The 20,792-nt window shown below is 35.6% G+C and overlaps 1 protein-coding gene across 29 annotated transcripts in view; it reads left to right on the top strand.

Annotated features, from left to right (window-relative positions):
• mecom (MDS1 and EVI1 complex locus) overlaps positions 1-20,792 on the top strand; it is a 293,545-nt gene that overhangs the window by 148,801 nt on the left and 123,952 nt on the right. The window lies entirely within an intron of this gene.

Here is a 20,792-nt window from a genome sequence, read left to right as displayed (position 1 = left end):
TAAAGCGATGCTCTGTACGTCCGCATTATTTCACTGTCAGTATAACAGCGCCTCTTTACCATCTCTCTGACCTTTGACCTTTGACCCCTACTGAACAGGCCGCACAGCCTGAACCTGCAGCCATGACAACAGACCGAGGTCACGACTAGGTCGAACTTCGTACAGTATCCACCTTCTCCTTGACAAACTCACGCACATTCACGCTCTCGATACGCCACAATAATGATGATTCCCCATTATTTTGTCTTCTCTCATAAATAATCCAAGCATCCAAAGAGCCCCACGGCCCCCCGTTCCTCTCCTCTTGCCTCTTGTTCGGTGTCTTTTGTTAGCGCGGTGTCGAGAGATAAATCAGACGCTGTTAAAGAGCGCATGAGGAGAGAGATTTAGTGCTGGAGACATGGGCGCTCCTCTTAGACGCTAGGCAGAGGGAGTTCATTAAAGTCTCCGCATGGAGATGGGCTTAATGCTGGATTTAACACTGACAGGTCAATATATCCCCTCACTGCCATTATCTCTGAGGAGAACTAAAGAAGCGATTGTGCGCTTGCTTCATTGCTCTCGGATGGGGAGAGAGGGGAAATCGACGCAATGTGATGCACCTGTTATGTTTAATGCACGACTGAAGGAATCTGGTAGCGTGAGAAGTGTGTTTCGAATGTGACTTCAACAAAACTTCTTTGAAAGTTGGCATGAAATCAACATTTATTGTTAGCGCTGGTTGTAAAACAGTGTTAAATTTGTTGACGAAAAATATTCTACCGACGAAAATAAGATTAAACAAAATTAAATTAAAATTAAGGGACGACGACTATAATAACATTGACATTTTCCTTGACTAATAAAAAAATAGATGAATATGTGATTGAAGGAAGTGTTTTGGAAAATATCCAATCAGAATGAGTCTTTGGCTGCGTCCGAAATCGCCTACTACTCAGTAGGTACTGAATTTAAATTTACTACTCGCCATTTGAAAAGTACGCTCTATACAGTGTGAATGTGAGATAAGTATACAGTACAGTATGAACTCGAACGTACTTCATCTGCCACTTTGTCATCATCACGTGACCTAGCCTCATTAGTTGCGTTGCTTCACTCTTATTTATAAATTCTCTTGCGGTACATCATGGTTTAGCGTAACGTCTATCCAATGCGCACTTCAGAATCTTGCCGGAAGTAGTATGTCATCTGGGTACTTCTCGCATATTGCTTTTTGAATTCTATGAATGCAGACAATACTTGGCTCACATACTGTTTTTATCGTACTATATAGTATAGAAGTATGCAATTTTGAAGGCACCTTTGGTGTGTGATGCGTAAAAACTGGTTTATTTTTCTGCATCAAGTGATAGGCGTGACCCACGGCACATGCCTTGCGCGTAGCCGTGCATTTATACTTATGTGTGCTGTTTCTGTTGCTCTGCAATAACACTTCCAAAATGCTAGTTGGCAGTAGGTTTTTATGTTCCTCCGTATGGAGTTTGTTTGCTGGTGTTTTGTTTTTTCTGAACACTACATTAATGTACAAGTGGCTCAAACTCGCTCATTTTGAGGCTGGAATTGGCGGACATGCAACAACTTTAATCAAAGGTAAACACAAAACAACAATTTCCATCCGGAACTCCTACAAAGGACTCCACACTTGTAAACAGTCGCTCCATCAGGCTTGCATGGCTCTCACCTCTGCCCACACTCGTCAGTGCTGCCAAGCCGACCAATCACAGAGCTTGCTCTACGCATCGTTGCAACGTGTAGTTACATTATTTAAGAGGTGTGCATCAGCGTCGCCAACGGCCACGGTGAGGGCTCTGTGTCAATAAGAGCAGAAGTATAAATCAGCCTTAAGACGTGCATTCACATTTAAAGTATAATGTCTGATTCACACAGGGCATCACTGCTTCTCATTCACTTTGGATGGGTGATGCCAAGCTTTGTCGAGTTGAACTGTGGATCCTTCGGGAAGTTGGGAATTTTTCAATTTTAAATCACCAACGAAAGTGTCAGCCAATCAGATTGCTTTATGCAAATACCCAAGCTTAAACAATAACCAATTATGGTGTAATTTCATTGCCTAACGATGCTACGATGATTGCATCGAGCCTAACTTCAAGCGTCAACGCTGACAATCCTTGTGAATCAGGCGTAACTGATCCAGTAGACTCCGGATGCGATTACATCATCTTCCATAAAGAGGCATCTGTCTAATAAAACTAATTAAATGGCAATAGCTGAGAGAAAAAGAAGATAATAATTTGGTAAATTTCATGTTTGTTATCAAAACAAAAAAAGACCTTGTGTAAACAGTGTAGGGAGGAAATCACTAATATGCCAGGGAATCATCCTACAAATCACTCAAAGGTGTTGTTATTTACCTGAGTGTGTGATTTTTGCTTCACTGAAACTGTATATATAATACCACTTAATAATATTCATTTTTACCATCAAGTATTTCACATTAAAGAAGTTAAAAATCTATTTCCACTGTCATTTGGTGTCGACCTCACATAATGGATATTTGCGTTTGCATAAGTATGATGTGAAATGATGAGAAACTTTAGCAGAACACACACATGAAAGGCTCAAGAAATGAAGGCGTCATTAAATAGTGGAGCTCTTTATACGGCCAGCGCGGGTGTGTGTTTATATTTGTGTGCGCTTTATAAGGTCATTCATAGGTTACTTTTTATGCAGCATTCAGCTTTGAGGTTTTCTCGTGTCTGAATAACCACCACCAGCCTGGCAAACACACACACACACACACACACACACACACACACACACACACACACACACACACACTCTCTCTCTCTCTCTCTTCTGCTGGGACTCCCAGTGTGGTTGGGCCTAATCCAGTGCTCTTCATTCCAACTCACCATTTCCGTCAAATACACAGCGTTCCCGGGAACATCAGCCCTGGGGAGACCCTCACACACACACACACACACACACACACACACACACACACACAGAGAGAGAGAGAGAGAGAGATCTGAGTGACTCACTGCTTTTACAAATACAGCATTTATGACTCTGGCTGAAACTCTTGACCATAAGAATGTAGTGTGTGTGTGTGTGTGTGTGTGTGTGTGTGTGTGTGTGCGTGTGTGTGTGTGTGTGTGTGTGTGTGTGTGTATGAAAAGTTAAAGACAGCATTACGTTGCGTAAATCTCAAATCAATGAGTTCACATCTTAGAACTTGAACCAGACACAAGCTAGAAATAACCGTTTTGCTTTGTTTGTGTCAATGATGATGCAATTGATAGCAGTAATAGTGACATTCATCATACATTGTTAGTGTACATAAGTCATTGCTAGACCCACACGGAATCCACAGAATTCCGCAGATTTCCACAGAATTCCGCAGATTTCTGCAGTTTTTTAGCCCATCATAAATTCTGTTTATTTACTTGAGTAAATGTGTAAATCGGAATTTATTCAGTTTTTATTCAGTAATTTATTACTTTTTATTTAATATATTAAAGTGTAAGTTATGATACTCCGCTGGATACTCCCAAAATCATTCCGCAGAAATCCGCAGATTTTTACCAAAATTCTCAGCAGAAATAGCAAAAAACGTCCGCAGATTCCGTCTGGCCCTAGTCATTGTTTTGAGTTTTTAATTTATAAACCTGTTTCTGCCATGGAGTAAAAAAAAAATTTGCAAATTTTTATCCAACAGTTTAAATACAATCTTCCGACAATTCGTAACTTTATTTTCAAATGTTCTAAAGTTAATTTAGTATGATTTACTTATCCCACAGTTTCGATTGGGTTTAGGGGCGGGGTTGGGTTGGGTGCCTCGCCTCCATTTTAAAAACCCACATTTTCGTACGGCTGAACTCGTACAAATTAGCCACTAAACTGACAAAACGTAAAAAAGTTACGTTTACTCGTTAGATCAGGGTAAACAGTTCAGCCTTTTCTCCTCAGAATTGTGTTAATGTCATGGTTACGAGTCCTGCAATTGTCAAGTAAACTTTCATAGAATTTCAAAAAAATGTAGATTAAATTGGTAGATAGATTAAAAACACGCAAATAAAGGAAATAGCCACAGCTCTTAGGAAAAAAAGTTTGAATTACAAAAAGCTCATTCATTCATTTTCCTTTGGCTTAGTCACTTTATTTATAAGGGGTCACCCCATCAAAATAAACCACCAATGTATCCAACATATGTTTACCACAGCAGATGCCCTTTTAGCTGCAACCCAGCACTGGGATGCATACTCATTCACACTCATACACTACAGTCAATTTAGCTTATCCAATTCACCTATAGCACGTGTGTTTGAACTGTGGGGGAAACCAGACCACTCAGAGGAAACTTAAGTGAGAACATGCAAACTCCACACAGAAATGCCATCTGACCCAGCCGGGACTAGAACAATCGGCCTTCTTGCTGTGAGGTGACGGTGCTAACCACTGCGCCACCGAGTCACCCTGCAAACAGCTAATACTTGTAAAGAAACTTATGATTGTGAGATTGCTAGTTGCATTAGTTAACATTTTGATGTGCAAACTGTAAGATGTATTGGATTACCTCAAGATTTTTGGTTTATATCTTGCTATTGTGACTGAAGCTCCTATTTACAACGCTCATTGTGTGTTTATGTGTATGTCCTTTCCTTGATTTTTTTTTTTTGTTTTTTTGTTTTTGTTAAATGGCTAGTTAATCCAAAAAATGGAAAATTGTCATCATTTACTCACCCTTGGGCCCAATCCCAATTGTATTTTTGTACCCCTTTCCCTTCTCCCTTGGCCCTTAAAACAGAGTGTGAAGGGGAGGGGCTTCAAAATTCAAACCTATGAAATGAAACACCACTACAACACCTGCACAAGTCATCGCAATCTCTTGCTTCATATGAGATTGACGATGGTGACTGCTATAGGTAATCCAGTTACGTTATTTTTTCGTATTTACCTTCAGGAAAACACTGAAGGCAACGATATCATGTTATTGTAACAATATAATGTATTTACACAGTGGGAGAGTTTGTAAACATGTTAATGTGAGTCGATGGAAACAGGTTAACACAAGTCCACAACCACAGCAAAGCATATTTTGACTGATAAAGATATAAAACAGACCATTAGGCATCCTTTCCACTGCACACTACAAACGACAAGCGACAGACCAGAAGTCATTTATTTTCAATGGAGAGCAGTCCGGGAGCTGCGTGGAGTTCCGCTCATCTCCGTATGTGGAAAATTCGGATCCGAATTGAGCTGCAGATCCGTTGAAATATTTGAACTCCTGCGACTAGACTGTATGCGACCGGCCGACCGGATGTGATGTATTCTAGCGTTGTACAAGCAGGTCCATGTGCGTGAGGTGAGAAATAGGAGTTTATTTGGTTATTTTTTGAATTATAAAAAGTCTAAATAAAAAAAAAAAAACATTTCTGTTCATAAATGTAAGTAAAAAAGTAATAAAAATATATATTTTTAATGTTGTCTCCCCATTCCCAATATTTTTCGTGGTCTATGAGTTTCTATTATTCATTCATTAATTCAACCATGTAAAGGCACAGAGAATAAAGGCTCTTGCTTTTGCACTCCTTTATTTCGGACACTGAGAATCAGCTTCTCTCCCATGGTGCACGACAACACTGAAAATGCTGTGCGACTGCCACAAGGGGGCGTATTCCGACAGTCGTGTTCAAATGTCATGTGCAGTGAAAGGCGGCTATAGTGTAGTTCTGAATTGCTCAGTTAGATAGGTTAATTGATACTCGTCCTGAAGCTTTTAATTACACAAGTTCGAATCCCGTTGATGACATATAAATTTTTATATATTTTTTGCATTAATTTTGGTTATATACGGTTTTGGTTATATATATATATGTATATATATATATATATATATATATATATATATATATATATATATATATATATATATATATATATGTTCTGCTACAAAAAATCAATGATTAAAATTAATAATATTTACAATGACACTGACACAGAGAAATAAGAATTTTTATTTGGTATGGGCACGTTTTGTTGCTGTGATAAGTGACAAATCTGCCAATCTGCAAATGTAAATAGCTTACATCTGGAAAGGGACATCAGTTAACACGGTCACCAGTTAAACCGCAACACCGGCATGATGCTCAAAGTGTGAGTAAATAATGACAGAATTTTTATATTTGGGTGAACTATCCCTTTAAAAAAAAAAAAAGATGGTTAGTGAACTTTTACAATAAGTGTTTTCTTGCCAGTATTTTATTTATTTATTTTTTTGGTGATCTTGTATGAAGTGTATTGGAATGTTCTGTTGTCTCGCACATGAGAGTGTTTCGCTGTCGGCATGTCGCTGAAGGCTTTGATAACGGCAGCCCTCATTAAGCTCATTAGCGCTCTGCTGTAGGAGTGTATCTCAGTGCTTAATTCCCGCTCGTTAGCTGAATGCCAGTCAGAGGAATGATGCGGTGTGACATCTGAGCTGACAGGAGATCTGCTGCCCAGCATCACTCAACACAAGCAGACACGCACATCCACTACTTAACATCACTTAACACCAACATCTCAACAGGTCCCGTTCTGGAGCCCAGTGAGCAGATTCCCGCTGAGCTTCAAGCCGGGTTTTAAGAGACCTCGCTTTGGGCAAACACGAAGCCAGAATATCAAACAAAAGGACTCATTCTAGTTAGGATGGATCCCTCTTAGATCAGTTTTTCGAAGGCTTCGAGGCTAGAATTCGGTGTTTAGTGCTAGGGCTGCACAATATATTGTGTCAGCATCGATATTGCAATGTGTAGATCGCAGAATCTAAAAAGATGTCAAGGTAATTTAAACCGCTTGAACCAAAGACATTCTAACACTTTTGCTTTAACAATTAGATGAGATTCAATTGATTAGGTTTATATGTTTATAAAAAGAAATAAATTTATATAAATTATATAACATTGAAGAATTATATATATATATTATATAAATTATATATTTATAAAAACAAGACAGTTATTTTAGATTTGATTATCAAATTTCTAAATCTTCTATATCTATTAGCCTTCATTTTTTTATCCTGTTCTTTTGTTTTCATCTGTGATTTAAATTATATTATTTTTGTATAATTTTGTATATTTTTTGCAGATCATGCAAGTGTGATTTTTTTATTTTTATTTTTTATAAATAATCATCTTGTGAAATTATATTTATATCGCAACAAAGAGAAGCAAAATATCACAATGTCAGTTTTTTTACAATATCGAGCAGCCCTGTTAAGTACTACTATAGATTTTCTCCGGGTGCTCCGGTTTCCCCCACCGTCCAGATATGAGGCACAGGTGAATTGGGTAGGCTAAATTGTCCGTAGTGTTTATGTGTGAATGAGTGTGTATGGGTGTTTCCCAGTGTTGGGTTGCAGCTGGAAGGGCATCCGCTGCGTAAATCATATGCTTGATAAGTTGCCGGTTCATTCTGCTGTGGCGACCCCTAATGAATAGAGGCACTAAGTCGAAAAGAAAATGAATGAATTTGCATTTTCATTAAAATTATAAATGAATAGGAATAAAACTCCTGTCATTACAAATTTGAAATAAATCTAACAAAATCGAATAAAAAGTTTTCTAGTAGTCTATATTTTATTTTTGTAAGTTTATTTAGTCTATTACTTTCATTAAAGTAAACAAATTAAGTTTTTTTCTTTATTCAAAATAATATTCCTGACTGTTTTGTTTTTTGTTTGTTTGTTTGTTTTGTTTGTTTTTGTTTTGCTTTGCTTTGTTTTGTTTGCTTCCATTTTGTTTTGCTTTGTTTTGTTTGGCTTTGTTTTGTTTTGTTTTGCTTTGCTTTGCTTTGCTTTGCTTTGCTTTGCTTTGCTTTGCTTTGCTTTGCTTTGCTATGCTATTGCTATGCTATGCTATGCTATGCTATGCTTTTGTTCAACAAGACGATGATCCAAAACAGCCAAGGAAACTCTCAAATGCTTTCAGAGAAAGAAAATCGAGCTGTACAATGGCCCAGCCAATCACCTGACTTGAATCCAATATAAAATACAAATTAAAGATCGGTTTTGATAGATGAAAACAAACTGAACCATCAAGATGTTTCACTCAGTTAAAGTCTGTGAAAAACGCACGCCTGAGCAATGCATGCTCTTCATTCTTTATATAAGAAGCGTCTTTAAGCTGCCATCACCAAAAACGCCTTTTATATAAAGTAATAAAAATGTTTCAGTTGTTTAGTACTTTCTCCTTGTGTCCTTACATTGTTATTACACATAACTCATTTTCCAGATTGACACTTCAACCTGACACTTTTTCTATAAAGTAAAAAAAAATAGCTGAGAATTTTTTTTTTTCCACAATGATGCCTTTTGTACGCCATCATTATTTAAGAGATTCCAGTATCTTGTCGTTTCCAGTCAAAATAAAAACTTGCTGGTTAAATAAAAGTAACTTTAAATCAGAATTTGACATAAATAAATTCGGGCTTTATATATCACCTAACATATTTAAAAGACACATGCACAGTATCTATGTCGATGCCATATTTATGGTGGTTAAATACTGTATTGACATGCAGATGTTCAGTGATCATATGTTTTTCATCACATTAGATTTTAAACAGTAGTTAAGCTCTGCTCTCTCTCTCTTTCTCTCTCTCTCTCTCTCAAATTTTTTTATATTGTTATTTCTCCATTCTCAATCTTTCTGATCAGGATCAGTTCTTTCCTCTGAACCTCACTCTTTGTTCTCTTCTCCTCCCTCATTTTTCCCCCTTCTTCTGGCTTTCGTCTTTCAATCTGGATGGTTTATAGTGTCTGTGTGCCAGTCTTCCATTCATTCTCTCTCTCTCTCTCTCTCTCTCTCTCTCTCCTAATCACAATGTCATGTTTTCAAACTGGCTAAATGGATCCCTGACTCCTCTTTGTTTTCAGCCTCAAATATTTACAGCGGGAGTTATCTGAGAGTGTGTGCCAGAGTCTGTGAGCCAAAACTGTGTGTGTGTGTCTGTGCAGCAGCAGTAGTGTATGGTGTTCTGGGAGCTTAATTGAGATCTCAACGTGACAGCTCTGAACGCTCATAAATTACAATGTGTTGGCCAGACAGGCCTGGCTACAGCGCTCTCAGTCGGAGTGTGTGTGAAATAATACACTGACCAAACGCCCATCATAGTAACTCCTCCCACAATGCATGCCATTGCATGTTTCACCGCTAAGCTCCTCCCACATGTAACAGTCATCTGCTAAAGTCTTTGCTGTATAAAATCATTATTGAATCATTTGCAATTCATTTACACCATAAAAACCGTTTCTGAAACATTTAGTGTTGACAGTTGACGGTGTTGTCAAATGGGAATCTGAAAACATTTCTAAAAGCGCTGTAATATTATCTATGGCAGTAGGTGACTGTGTAATTTTGTAAACGAACACTAATCTGCGCACATATGATCTGTTCTTCTTATGTGGATCACTGGATTTAATTATTTACAATTTGACATGATACAGTCAGTTTCGTTTCACAAAACTCATCCAGGAGTTGTTGTCTCAACAAAAGGTTTGCAAGAAGGGTTGTTACATATAAGCCAGATTAGATTGTCATTTCAAGCAAAGATTGTTGGAATACTGAAAGTTTGTAGGGGAGAATGGGGACGAAAATAGCTTGGGACGAAACTAACAAATCGATTTTCTTGTAGCCCGGACAGCATTTGCTTTCCAGGCTATAACAGCACATTTAGCATGCAACTTTACAAATACAGAAATACAAACAGCATACATTTAGTCCTTATTTGGGTTTAAAAGCAAATGCAACATATAGCCCACAGTAACCTCTTAACTATATCTTTAATCTTCACTAGCACATGTAACCTCTTGTTAGAGAGTAAATCTGTCATTCTGAGTTCATAACAGTCCAAAAGGTGATGATAATAGTTAAACATGGCAGTTTGTTCATGTTTTAGGTTGCTGACAGAATCATTTGCCCCTTTGTTTTTTTCCGGCTTCATTCTTGGGTTTGTCCAGTTCTGAAAGGACGTGAACCCCACTTCCATAATCATGCACACGATATTATCATCGGCTTAAGAAGTATGTTATTTTAAATATAGACATGCAGGGACCTCTCTGGAGAAAGTGAAACCGCTCGTGCTTTTAGATGGCCTCGTAAAACAGCAACAAGACATGGCAGATTTTGTTCTTCTTGGCTTTGTGGCTGTACATCACAACGGCGACAAGGTTTGTTTGAGGTTGAGTCGACTATGGCTCATTATTATATAGTATTACGATGTAATGTCTCAGCTGTGTATTTAAAAATGCCGCTTTCTTTGTTTTCATTCTCCTGGCTTGTGTAGGTGCTAGTGACGCATCTTTGTAAACCAATAGCGTTCAGCTGCATGTCTAGCTCTGCCTTTTGGTACCCTTTTGTCATGCTTGGTACCCTTCAGAAAGGGTACCCAAAAAGTGGTATGGTACAGTTCGCTTTTAGGAACCTTTTGACAGTGAAAACAGGCATAAAAGTATACCGAACCATACTGTACCATTATAGGGTGTTGCCGAACCCCTCCCCCCTGCCCCCCTTAAACTATGGCCTGAACTTCAATACACTTACCCGGATAAAAATGCCGTCAGAGGTGCGTAGTTATTATAAAGTGTTACCTTACTTTTATATGCTGATCTGGTGCTTAAGAAACAATACTTTTGTGATTTGCAAATATTTTTTTTGAAAATCATTCCTTTTTTTTCCTGAACAGCATTTATTTGAAATAGAAACCACTTGTAATTAGGGTTGGTTACCGAAACCCAGTGCCATTACAGCACCGATACCTTCATAACCGGTATTTATCAGACAATTAATCAGACAGAAATTCGGTGGCTAATTTCGGTGCCATTGGTGCTGTGACAAAGATGTAAGAAGCATCTAGGGGTTCATCAAAGGAACACATAGGTACACGTTGTTACACCATCTTTGAACATTTAATTCTAAACATCTTTGAGGAATACAGACAGGCGATATCAGGTGTTGGTTCTTGTTGCTTATGGATTGGATGCACACAACGCACGCAGTACAGCGCATTCAGTAAGCGAGAGTGACTTTTCAGATCAACACGCATGATCGCGTTCAAATTTGCTTAAACTAAGCATTCTAAAGCGTATTTTACAAGCAAAGATTCTGACACAGCACCGTGAAGCAGATGCTTTACAAAAATTTTGTGTAAGTGGGAAACACGTCAAACTTAATGACACATTTGAGGGTGCATGGAATGCACTGGGTGCATGGAATGCACAGTCTCTGAAAGCTTGCAACATCATCTGGCACTTTCAGTGAGTACGTACATGGATATCAATGCTCAGATTTTAATACGTTTAAGACAATACTCTGATTTAGAGTCTTAACTACCATGTAAACAGTGATTTTTGATTACCTTAAATGATCACAGACACCTCTGTCGCAAAATGCAGAGGTTTTTTTCTTTCCATTCAACATGCGGTATCAAATTCCATTAAAAGAGCACTCTTCTACCAGTCCTTAATGCTCACATCAAATACCTGTTTGTCATGGAGGCATGAATGAAATGTTCCTGAATGAAAGTAAAACTGCAGTTAAAGTCGAAAATTTTAAATAAAACACCTAAAATTACATGAAACTCTGGAGGAGGCATGGATATAATAGGGACGCAATGACGTTAATTGATTTATGTACTATAACATGTAAGACGAGATCATGAAAGGAACATTCAAAAAGGAACTCATTTAAACACCTTAATCATATTATTGTCTTATTCAGATTAAGGCAAATCATTAAATTACTGATAATCATGTAAACATAGTCAGAAGCCCCAACCCTAAAAAAAAGGAGTTTAGTTTGATGACAGCCTTTTCACAGGTTAGTGGTAAGCTAATGTAATTTCATAATGCAAATCTTAAATTCATGCTAACCAACAAATGATCAAGGAAATATATTAATGTAATTCAAATATATAAAATATGAATTGATGTTTTCTTTAAACTTTAATTATATTGTTCAATTAAATCATTTTTCTAGAGTCATCCACCATAATTTTTGTGGCTCAAAAGTATCGGTTTAGGCACTGTTTTAGCACCGGTACCATTTTAAAAGTATCGATTTAGCACCGGTATCAAAATAACCCCAAACGATACCCAACCTACTTGTAATATGTTTTAAAAGCAACATGCACACAAACACACATGCACAAACACACTTGTAGCCTACATGTGTACCGCTGAGTGGTGTGTTTAATTTTAGAAGCTGTAATGAGAATGATGTCATGAGTCTGGGCTTCTGAAAACAATCAGGCAATCTGGAAAATGTCAATCTCCCTCTACATGTGTTTGTTAAAGTGGCTAGTGCTCCTTAACTAGCCTCCGCACATGAAACACACATGCTACACAGACAGAAACACGGAAAGCTTCATACACACCTCATCACGGCAGCTGCAACACCTCGCAAGAAAAAAAAACCTCACCCACATTCTTAAACGTATTAAAATTCAACACTTCTGTTCACTCTTTACCTCTTTCTTTCAGTCACGCATCTTGTTTCAATAACATTTTGTCCTTGTAAGTTTACCCTCAACGCGCTAGCTTGTTAACAAAGCTATCTGACTGCCTATTAGCATATATTAATCAATTACCACTGATTATTCCTGACTTTCCAAGAAGTCCTCCACTGAAGCGGTAATCTAGAAAAAGCAAAAGACAGCGACTACAAAGTGAGCGCTGATGCGTTAGCGGCTAGCCGTGTCCTTGTTACGTATGTTAATGTGCTAATAAAACTAGCGGGAACAGGAAGCCCCTGTTTTATAAATGACTCATTTAGATAACGAGGAAAGATGTAGTGGCCGTGTCGCTTCAGATTAATTCACTTACAGGACAGATTAATCTCACGTTCAGAGGAAAAGATGGAGGCTGAAGATGATTCTGGGAGATTAGAGCTGTCGCGGACATGCTAATATATATGTGTGTGTGTGGAGTAATTCAGTGATGAATAGCTGAAGCTCCTGTCATCCATCACGCTATCATATCACTGAACAATCCTGCACAAACAGGCCTGTTACCATGATGAACAGTGAATGTATAAGTGGTGATTTCATATCAAGCGCAACTGTTATCAAAAATAAATGAGCAAAATGCTAGAAGGATATTAATAGCTTTATACACTGCTGGAAGGAGATCTCATGTTAATTATAGCTAAATAGCTGTAATATTTTGGCAGTGAGATGGATTGCAGCTTGCGGCTAAATGGCTTTTTATTAACTTTATTACTATTGTATATTAAAATTATAGTTTTATTTAAACTTTTGACCAGTTGTGTGCAATATAGTGTTAATATTATCAGTCTGATCAATAAAATGTATTTTTATCACTGCGTGTATGTATGTATATATATATATATATATATATATATATATATATATATATATATATATATATATATATATATATATACACACACAAACACACACACACACACATTTGCACACACACACAAACACAGCTGGAGCTTCGCCCCCTGTTTATTTATTTTATTTTTTTTTTTTTCTATTTAATAGAGATAACATTTTTTCAACACATTTCTAAACATAATAGTTTAACTAACTCATCTCTAGTAACTGATTTATTTTATCTTTGCAATGATGACAGTAAATAATATTTGACTCGAAATTTTTCAACACACTTCTATACAGCTTAACGTGAAATTTAAAAGGTTAACTAGGTTAATTAGGTGAACTAGGCAGGTTTGGGTAAGTAGGCTGGTTTGCTCTGTAGACAGCGGAAGAAAATCTAGCTTAAAGGGGCTAAGAATATTGACTTTAAAATGGTGCTTAAAAAATTAAAACTGTTTTTATCCTAGCCAAAATAAAACAAATAAGACTTTCTCCAAGAGAAAAAATATTATCAGACATACTGTGAAAATTTTTGCTCTGTTAAACATCTATTGGGAAATATTTAAAAAAGAAAAAATATTCAAGGGGGGCTAATAATTCTGACTTCAACTGTATATTATATATTGATACCGAATTGTTTGTATCGCAGAAACAATACCCCTACCCCTAATATATATATATATATATATATATATATATATATATATATATATATATATATATATATATATATATATATATATATATATATATATATATATTTATTTATATATATGTATATATATATACACAGAAAAAGTGTTCTGTTCTCACAATGATACAATTATTTACTTATCTTAATTATTATAAGTTTTATCTTTATCTTATCTTATACTTTTATACTTTTCATTAATAATTTAATATTTAGTAAATTAATAAAAAGTAAAAACATAAATAAAAGTAAATAAATGAATATAATATATGAATATAATATTATATGTCTACTACTGTAATTCATTTATTTACTTTTATTGCATCTTTATTATGCACCCTACCTGCATTTTGGGTTGCGAGAAGAACTCATGAAGACTTTTCTTCTTCACTCTTATGAATAGGTCCTCAAAATGCACACTTATGAATATATATATATATATATATATATATATATATATATATATATATATATAATTGTATTCATACTCGCATATGTTTCTATACCTATTATACACACACAATCACACACATGTGTTCTGCCGCTCAGTCACACACACACTCAGTCTCTCAGACTGCTGCCCCGGGGCAGGCAGTGTAATGGGATCCTGAGTGTTATTTTTTGCAGAATAAAATAAATCCCACTAATTAGCATGTTAAAGTGATTGATGGGATCGCAGAGCCGTCTGTGAGCAGGGCCGCTTCGAAGAACAAGAAGGGGGGAGAAAAAAGGGGAAAAGACGGAGAAAAAAGCTTTAGGAATGAAAAGAAAACGAAATGAGTGACTAGTAATGGGAGAAAATAACACAGAAAGGAAATACAAAGAGGAAATATACTGACAGAGAGGTTATCTGAGAAAGAGAAAAAGATCTTTTTTTCTAATCTCCACAGTTCTTCTCCTTCTCAGCTTCGCTGTCTTTGTAAACGCATCTGACTAAGAGGAAAACGCTGGCCGTGTTCGAGTAGAATGGGTTTAATGAACGGGAGAGTTTGGGAATCTGATCCAGTAACAAGATCGAGTTTGTCGTCGATGTGTGTGTGTGTTTGTACATGCACCTGTGTTTTAGTGTCCAGATTAGAGCTGACCCTCAGAAAGAACTCTCACGTTAACGCGAGGCTCACGTTTCTCCACTGCCTTTATGCTGGAGGTGTTAAGCTGTGTTTGAAAAGCACATATCCACTTTCTGAGCTCACTCACACACTTTTTTTTTATCGTTCTACACCTGTGTTGTGTTTTTACACATTTGTACTGTAATTTAAGTCTCTTCTTTGGTTTTCCTCCTGGACTTTCTTCCATTAAACAACTCTCTCTTGAGTTGAACTTCTCTAAAAGTGAAAATTCAGTCATCATTCATCCACCCTCGTTATTCTAAACCTGTTGGATTTCTGAAAAGTCAATAAGGATTTCATCTTTTAGTAGCTAAATTAAAGTAGTCTTTGTGGTTGGTTTCTGTGAGGAACAGAGTGAAACAGCCATCAATATACACTGTAAAACATGCAGGGTTCCACATAATTTATTCATTTTGTCCCAACTCATATCAGTTACGTTTAGTTAAATGGTTCAACACTCAAAATTTAGTGTAAAGTCAAAAAACCTAAATTTGCCAAATTGACAGGCCCATAAAGCACTGTTTTTGCCTGTAATGTGTAACTTAAAATTTCGATCTGTTCTCCACACAAAAGTTTGCTTCAGGATATCAACATTTAGCTTTAGAATAATAGAGCAATTTAAGATTTCTCCATGGTGCTTTACATTTAGTCGGTTTGGAGCTTCATTTACGTGCTTTGTATGAAAAGAAAGGCTAAGAAGCTCTTGTGTTCTTCGGAAAGAATGAGGCAGAACCTTCATTTTTAGGTGATCTGTCCCTTTAAAAACGGATGCTCAACAGTAGCAGCTGAAAGCACACGAAGCAGAGCAGGGATGGGAAAAAAGGAGAGAGATAAAAGGGGCAATAACCAAGAGAATGGAGCAGATGAAAGGATAGATCAGGTCAAGGGTCAAGTGCATTCCATCAGCGCCCACTTGACTTATTGAGAGACAACAATAAGCCAAATCACTGAGAACACACAGCACACACCCATAACCCTCAGCTCAAATTGATTCTCTACCATATGAAGAAATTTAAAGAGTCCTACAAACCTGCATTTCTCTCTCAATTCCACTTATTTGCTTCATTTTATTCTGTTTAAATGCTGTTCTTTATTAGCATGTTAGTTTAGTTTTTTTAGTTAGTTTGATAGATTATTTTGCTTCTGGAATGCTATTTTCAACTTTTGAAATTCTATTACGATATAACAATTTAGTTCAACTTTATTCTGGAACTAAAAGGAAAATGAATAATATAAAATATGTAGATAAATAAATCAAATTGGATTAAAAGTTGAATTAAAATGAAAGATTTAATTACAGTGATGTCTTCTATCCCACTAGTATTATGTATCATCAAGGTAAAGCACATATCTAATGTAATTCAATTATTATAAAGTTGTTTCATGTCAAATCTGTCAATACGACTGAATTTTTTTGATTTTGGTTCTATTTTTTTGTGATGAAAGCTAAAATATTAAATGTAATGGATGTTAAAAATACTATTTTTTTTATCATCTGAGACTTGTAGCCAAATTAGAAAGGGGGAAATAATTCTGGGTTCACATTAAATGCAAAGCACTGTGTTACTCTAATTTACTTGTGGGGTGTGTTTTTTTGCCTCACATGAATCTTACAAAAAACAATATTATGAAAATGCAGGGAAGACACAATTGAAGCAAATTCCACATATTCGCAATATACGCTGTGAATATTTTGAAAAATATGATTTTACAATAATATCTCATGGATATTTGTAACTTTTTGTGGCTAACTCGTATGAATTCGTACAATCTAATTCGTACAATTTAATATGATTTGATCATCACCCAATGATGATTTGATTTATGGGTGCTGTTGGGTTGCCACGCCTCCTTTTTAAAATTGCACAATTTTGTACATATTCGCACGAATTAGCATCTAAACTGACAAAATGTAAAATACTTACATTTCCTCATGAGATTAGGCTGAAATTTTATTATGAAATATATTGAACTTGCACGGAAGACAAATTGAAGCAAATTTCACATATTTGCCATAAACTCTGTGAATTTTACGAAAAATCTTACGTCAAAAATCTTACGGCAATTCCTAACTTTTTGATTTAGTGGCTAACTTGTATGAATTTGTACGATCTAATCCGCACAATTTAATACAATTTGATCATTACCCAATGATGGTTGGATTTAGGGTTTGAGTTGGGTGCCATGCCTCCTTTTTAAAATCGTACAATTTTCTACGACTGAACTTGTATGAATTTGTACGAATTAGCCCCTAAACTGACAAAACGTAAAATACTTATGTCTTCTCTTGAGATCAGGCTGGAATTTATTATGAAATATATTGAACTTGCATGGAAGATGAGATTGATGCAAATTCCACATATTTGCAATAAACACGCTGTGCATTCTATGTCATTCACATCACCTGCTGGAAATTCACCTCTATCTTGTTTTGCACATTTCTATTGAATTTTAATCATGCAAATATTTAACTTTGTGTTTGATGTGAACCCAGCATAAGTGTAGAAAGATTTCAGTGTTATTGTACTATTTTTACGCAGAGATTTTCTTTTTGTAAATTTTGTTGACTTTAGCAATCATGACATTGCTAGTTCTGGCTGTTTTGGAAATGGCAAAAAGTAACAAGTTAGCTCTAAGAGTACAAAATATATCATAATATAGATTTGTAACTTTTGTTATCTTCATTTTTAAGGCAGTGTTTTATTAGCTAGAATTATTAGACCTGCTGTTAAATTTTATTTCTTTAATATTTTTCCCCATGTTTTGTTTAACGGAGAGACATTTTTTTTTAAATAAAAAAAAGTTCTAATAACTAATTTCCAAAATATTTTCTAAAATATTTTTTTAAAATATACAGCTTAAAGTGCAATTTAAAGGTTTAACTAGGTTAATTAAGCAAGTAAGTGTAATTAGGCAAGTCATTGTATAATGATGGTTTCTTCTGTACACAATTGAAAAAATCTAAAAGTATTACTTAAGGGGGCTAATAATATTGGCCTTAAAATGGTTTTAAAAAATTAAAAACTGCTTTTTTTTTAGTCTAAATAAAACAAATAAGACTTTCTACAGAAGAAAAAATATTATCAGAAATACTGTGAAAAGTTCCTTGCTCTGTTAAACATCACCTGAGAAATATTTTAAAAAGAATACCTATTTCACAGGAGGGCTAATATCGATTTGCCCTCAACTGTATGTGTTTTGCTTCCAGAGATTAAAATTAGATTTTGCATCACGTTCATCTTTATTTTGCTATTTTTCTTCTTCTTTTAAAGAGGACTGGATGAAGTCATCATCCTTAAAACCTGCGTCTTTCTATTCTTCCTCTACACCATTCACTCTCTCCCTCTTTTATATAAATTAACAGTCAGATGGAGGAGACTCATCCTTCTTTCTTTTCAAGCACCATCTTCTTATTTGCATTGATGCTGGGTTAATGCAAAAGGCCAGAGAGAGTGAGTCAATGGAACTCATCCAAACACGCACACATTCACAGGAGTTTCCCCTTGGGTCCAAGCACACTTAGAGACCTCACAAATCCAGCGTCTCTGACAACAGTTAGGTCAGCCTAGATAAAGAGGATCCATTAGGGCCACAGAGAGAGAGAGAGAATGAGGGTGGATGAATGGAGAGAGGGAGAGAGAGACCTGTCAGCATGATCATAACTCTACAAGAGAAAGTTTTGTTGTCGAGGTCCACATCACGTGTTTTAATTAACCGTTGTCATTAATGATCTCATTTGCATAGACAACACGTTTGGTTAGAGTTGTTCTCAAGGGTACTTTAAGTCATGCTGTACATACGCCCACTTATTCAGATGTACAGTAGCTTTATCGGCATTGCAAAAAAAGCTAGCAATAAGTAGCGTAGAGTATATGCTCGTTCACACATGGATAAGCACAATATCAAGCTGTAATATTTGATGATAAAGCTTGTTTGGCATTGTTGAAAAAAAAAACCTTTACTCCTAAAACAAACAAACTAAATTAATTGTTAATGTTTAAATTTAATGTAAATGTTTAAGACAGGGCTGGACTGATAAACGATATTATATCTATCTACAACTATGATAAGCTTTGGACTTTCTTATTCTATATTGATCCATGAGCCAATCACACAGCAGAAGTGTGCAACAATGGGAATCTAAAAGTCTGTTGATATTCGAGATGTACCAAATTGAATTCTAATAAATACTTTTGAATAAAATTAAAACGAAAATTAAGTGTCAGTATTTTGGTTTCTAAAGGGAAAATAAAAAATATATATAATAAAAAATATTTAAAAATATAAATAAAATTTAATCCAAAAATGCAAAAACTAAAATACCTAAAGTGGAAATATTTGTAAAAAATTAAATAAAATATTTAATGTAATATTCTACAGTAATATTGTTTTATGTATTGTGTTTTCTCTATTTAATATAACAAATCAATAAAGTTTTTGTTCCCATTTTTTTTCATGCTCATTTTCATTGACCGCTCTCTGCTTTTGTCTGATCCGTTGCACAAAGCTGTCATGTTTGGTGATAAAACTTGTTTGGAATTATTGAACAAAAAAAAAAGCCTTTACTCGAAGCAAACGAGCTAAATTAATTGCTATTGATTATTTTTATGAAGAATGTTTAACGCTGGGTTAATAAACGATATTATATCAAATTGTGATACAATTTATGTCAATAACAATGATAAGCTCTTGAGTTTCTTACTCTATATTGATTCAAGAGCCAATCACACAACAAAAATGTGCAACAATGGCAATCTAAAAGTGAGTTTATATTTGAGATGTACCAAATTTTCGGCCACCGAAAATTTATCGGCTGAACATGTTATGGATTTTATGGACCCTCTAATTTTCGTGGCTTTAGTCATTGTTGGTCTACTCTTTTAATACTGGTAGCATTAACAACTTCCGTTGAAATATATATCATTATCATTCTATATGGAAAATAATTATCGAGATTGCATTTTTGCCATGTCGCCCAGCCCTAACGTTCCTAGAAATATTGTCATTTATAATTTTAAACAGTGTGATAGTTTCTTTAGATTTTGAAAAAGAAAAAGTGTTTCTTTTAAATCTAGTTGACGTAGAGTCAATTATGGCTTTATGTTAGAAGGAAATATCAAAATTGCGGTTTCTAAAGCAATAAATACTTTAGAAAAAGTAATAATTAAATAAACTATGTAACTAAAGATAAAAACAAATAAAACTTCAATGTCAAGATTAGTTTCTAAAGGAGAATATATGTATATATACACTACCTGACAAACGTCTCGTCATCTATCTCAGTTGTAAGAACAACAAATAATAACTTGACTTGTAGTTGATCATTTGGAAAAGTGGCAGAAGGTAGATTTTTCCACTGAATCCTCTGTTGAACTGCATCCCAATCATCACAAATACTGCAGAAGACCTATTGGAACCCGTATGGACCCAAGATTCTCAGAGAAATCAGTCAAGTTTGGTGAAGGAAAAATCCTGGTTTAGGGTTACATTCAGTATGGGGGTATGTGAGAGATCTGCAGAGTAAATAGCAACATCAACAGCCTGAGGTATCAAGACATTTGTGCTGCACATTACAATACAAACCACAGGAGAGGGCAAATTCTTCAGCAGGATAGCGCTCCTTATACTTCAGTCTTCATGGCCAG

Source organism: Danio rerio, chromosome 15 (genome assembly GCF_049306965.1).
Source record: "Danio rerio strain Tuebingen ecotype United States chromosome 15, GRCz12tu, whole genome shotgun sequence".
In the NCBI taxonomy this organism is placed as follows: domain Eukaryota; kingdom Metazoa; phylum Chordata; class Actinopteri; order Cypriniformes; family Danionidae; genus Danio; species Danio rerio.
The sequence above is the reverse complement of the archived record's forward strand: the minus strand, read 5'-3'. Positions and strand labels throughout refer to the sequence as shown.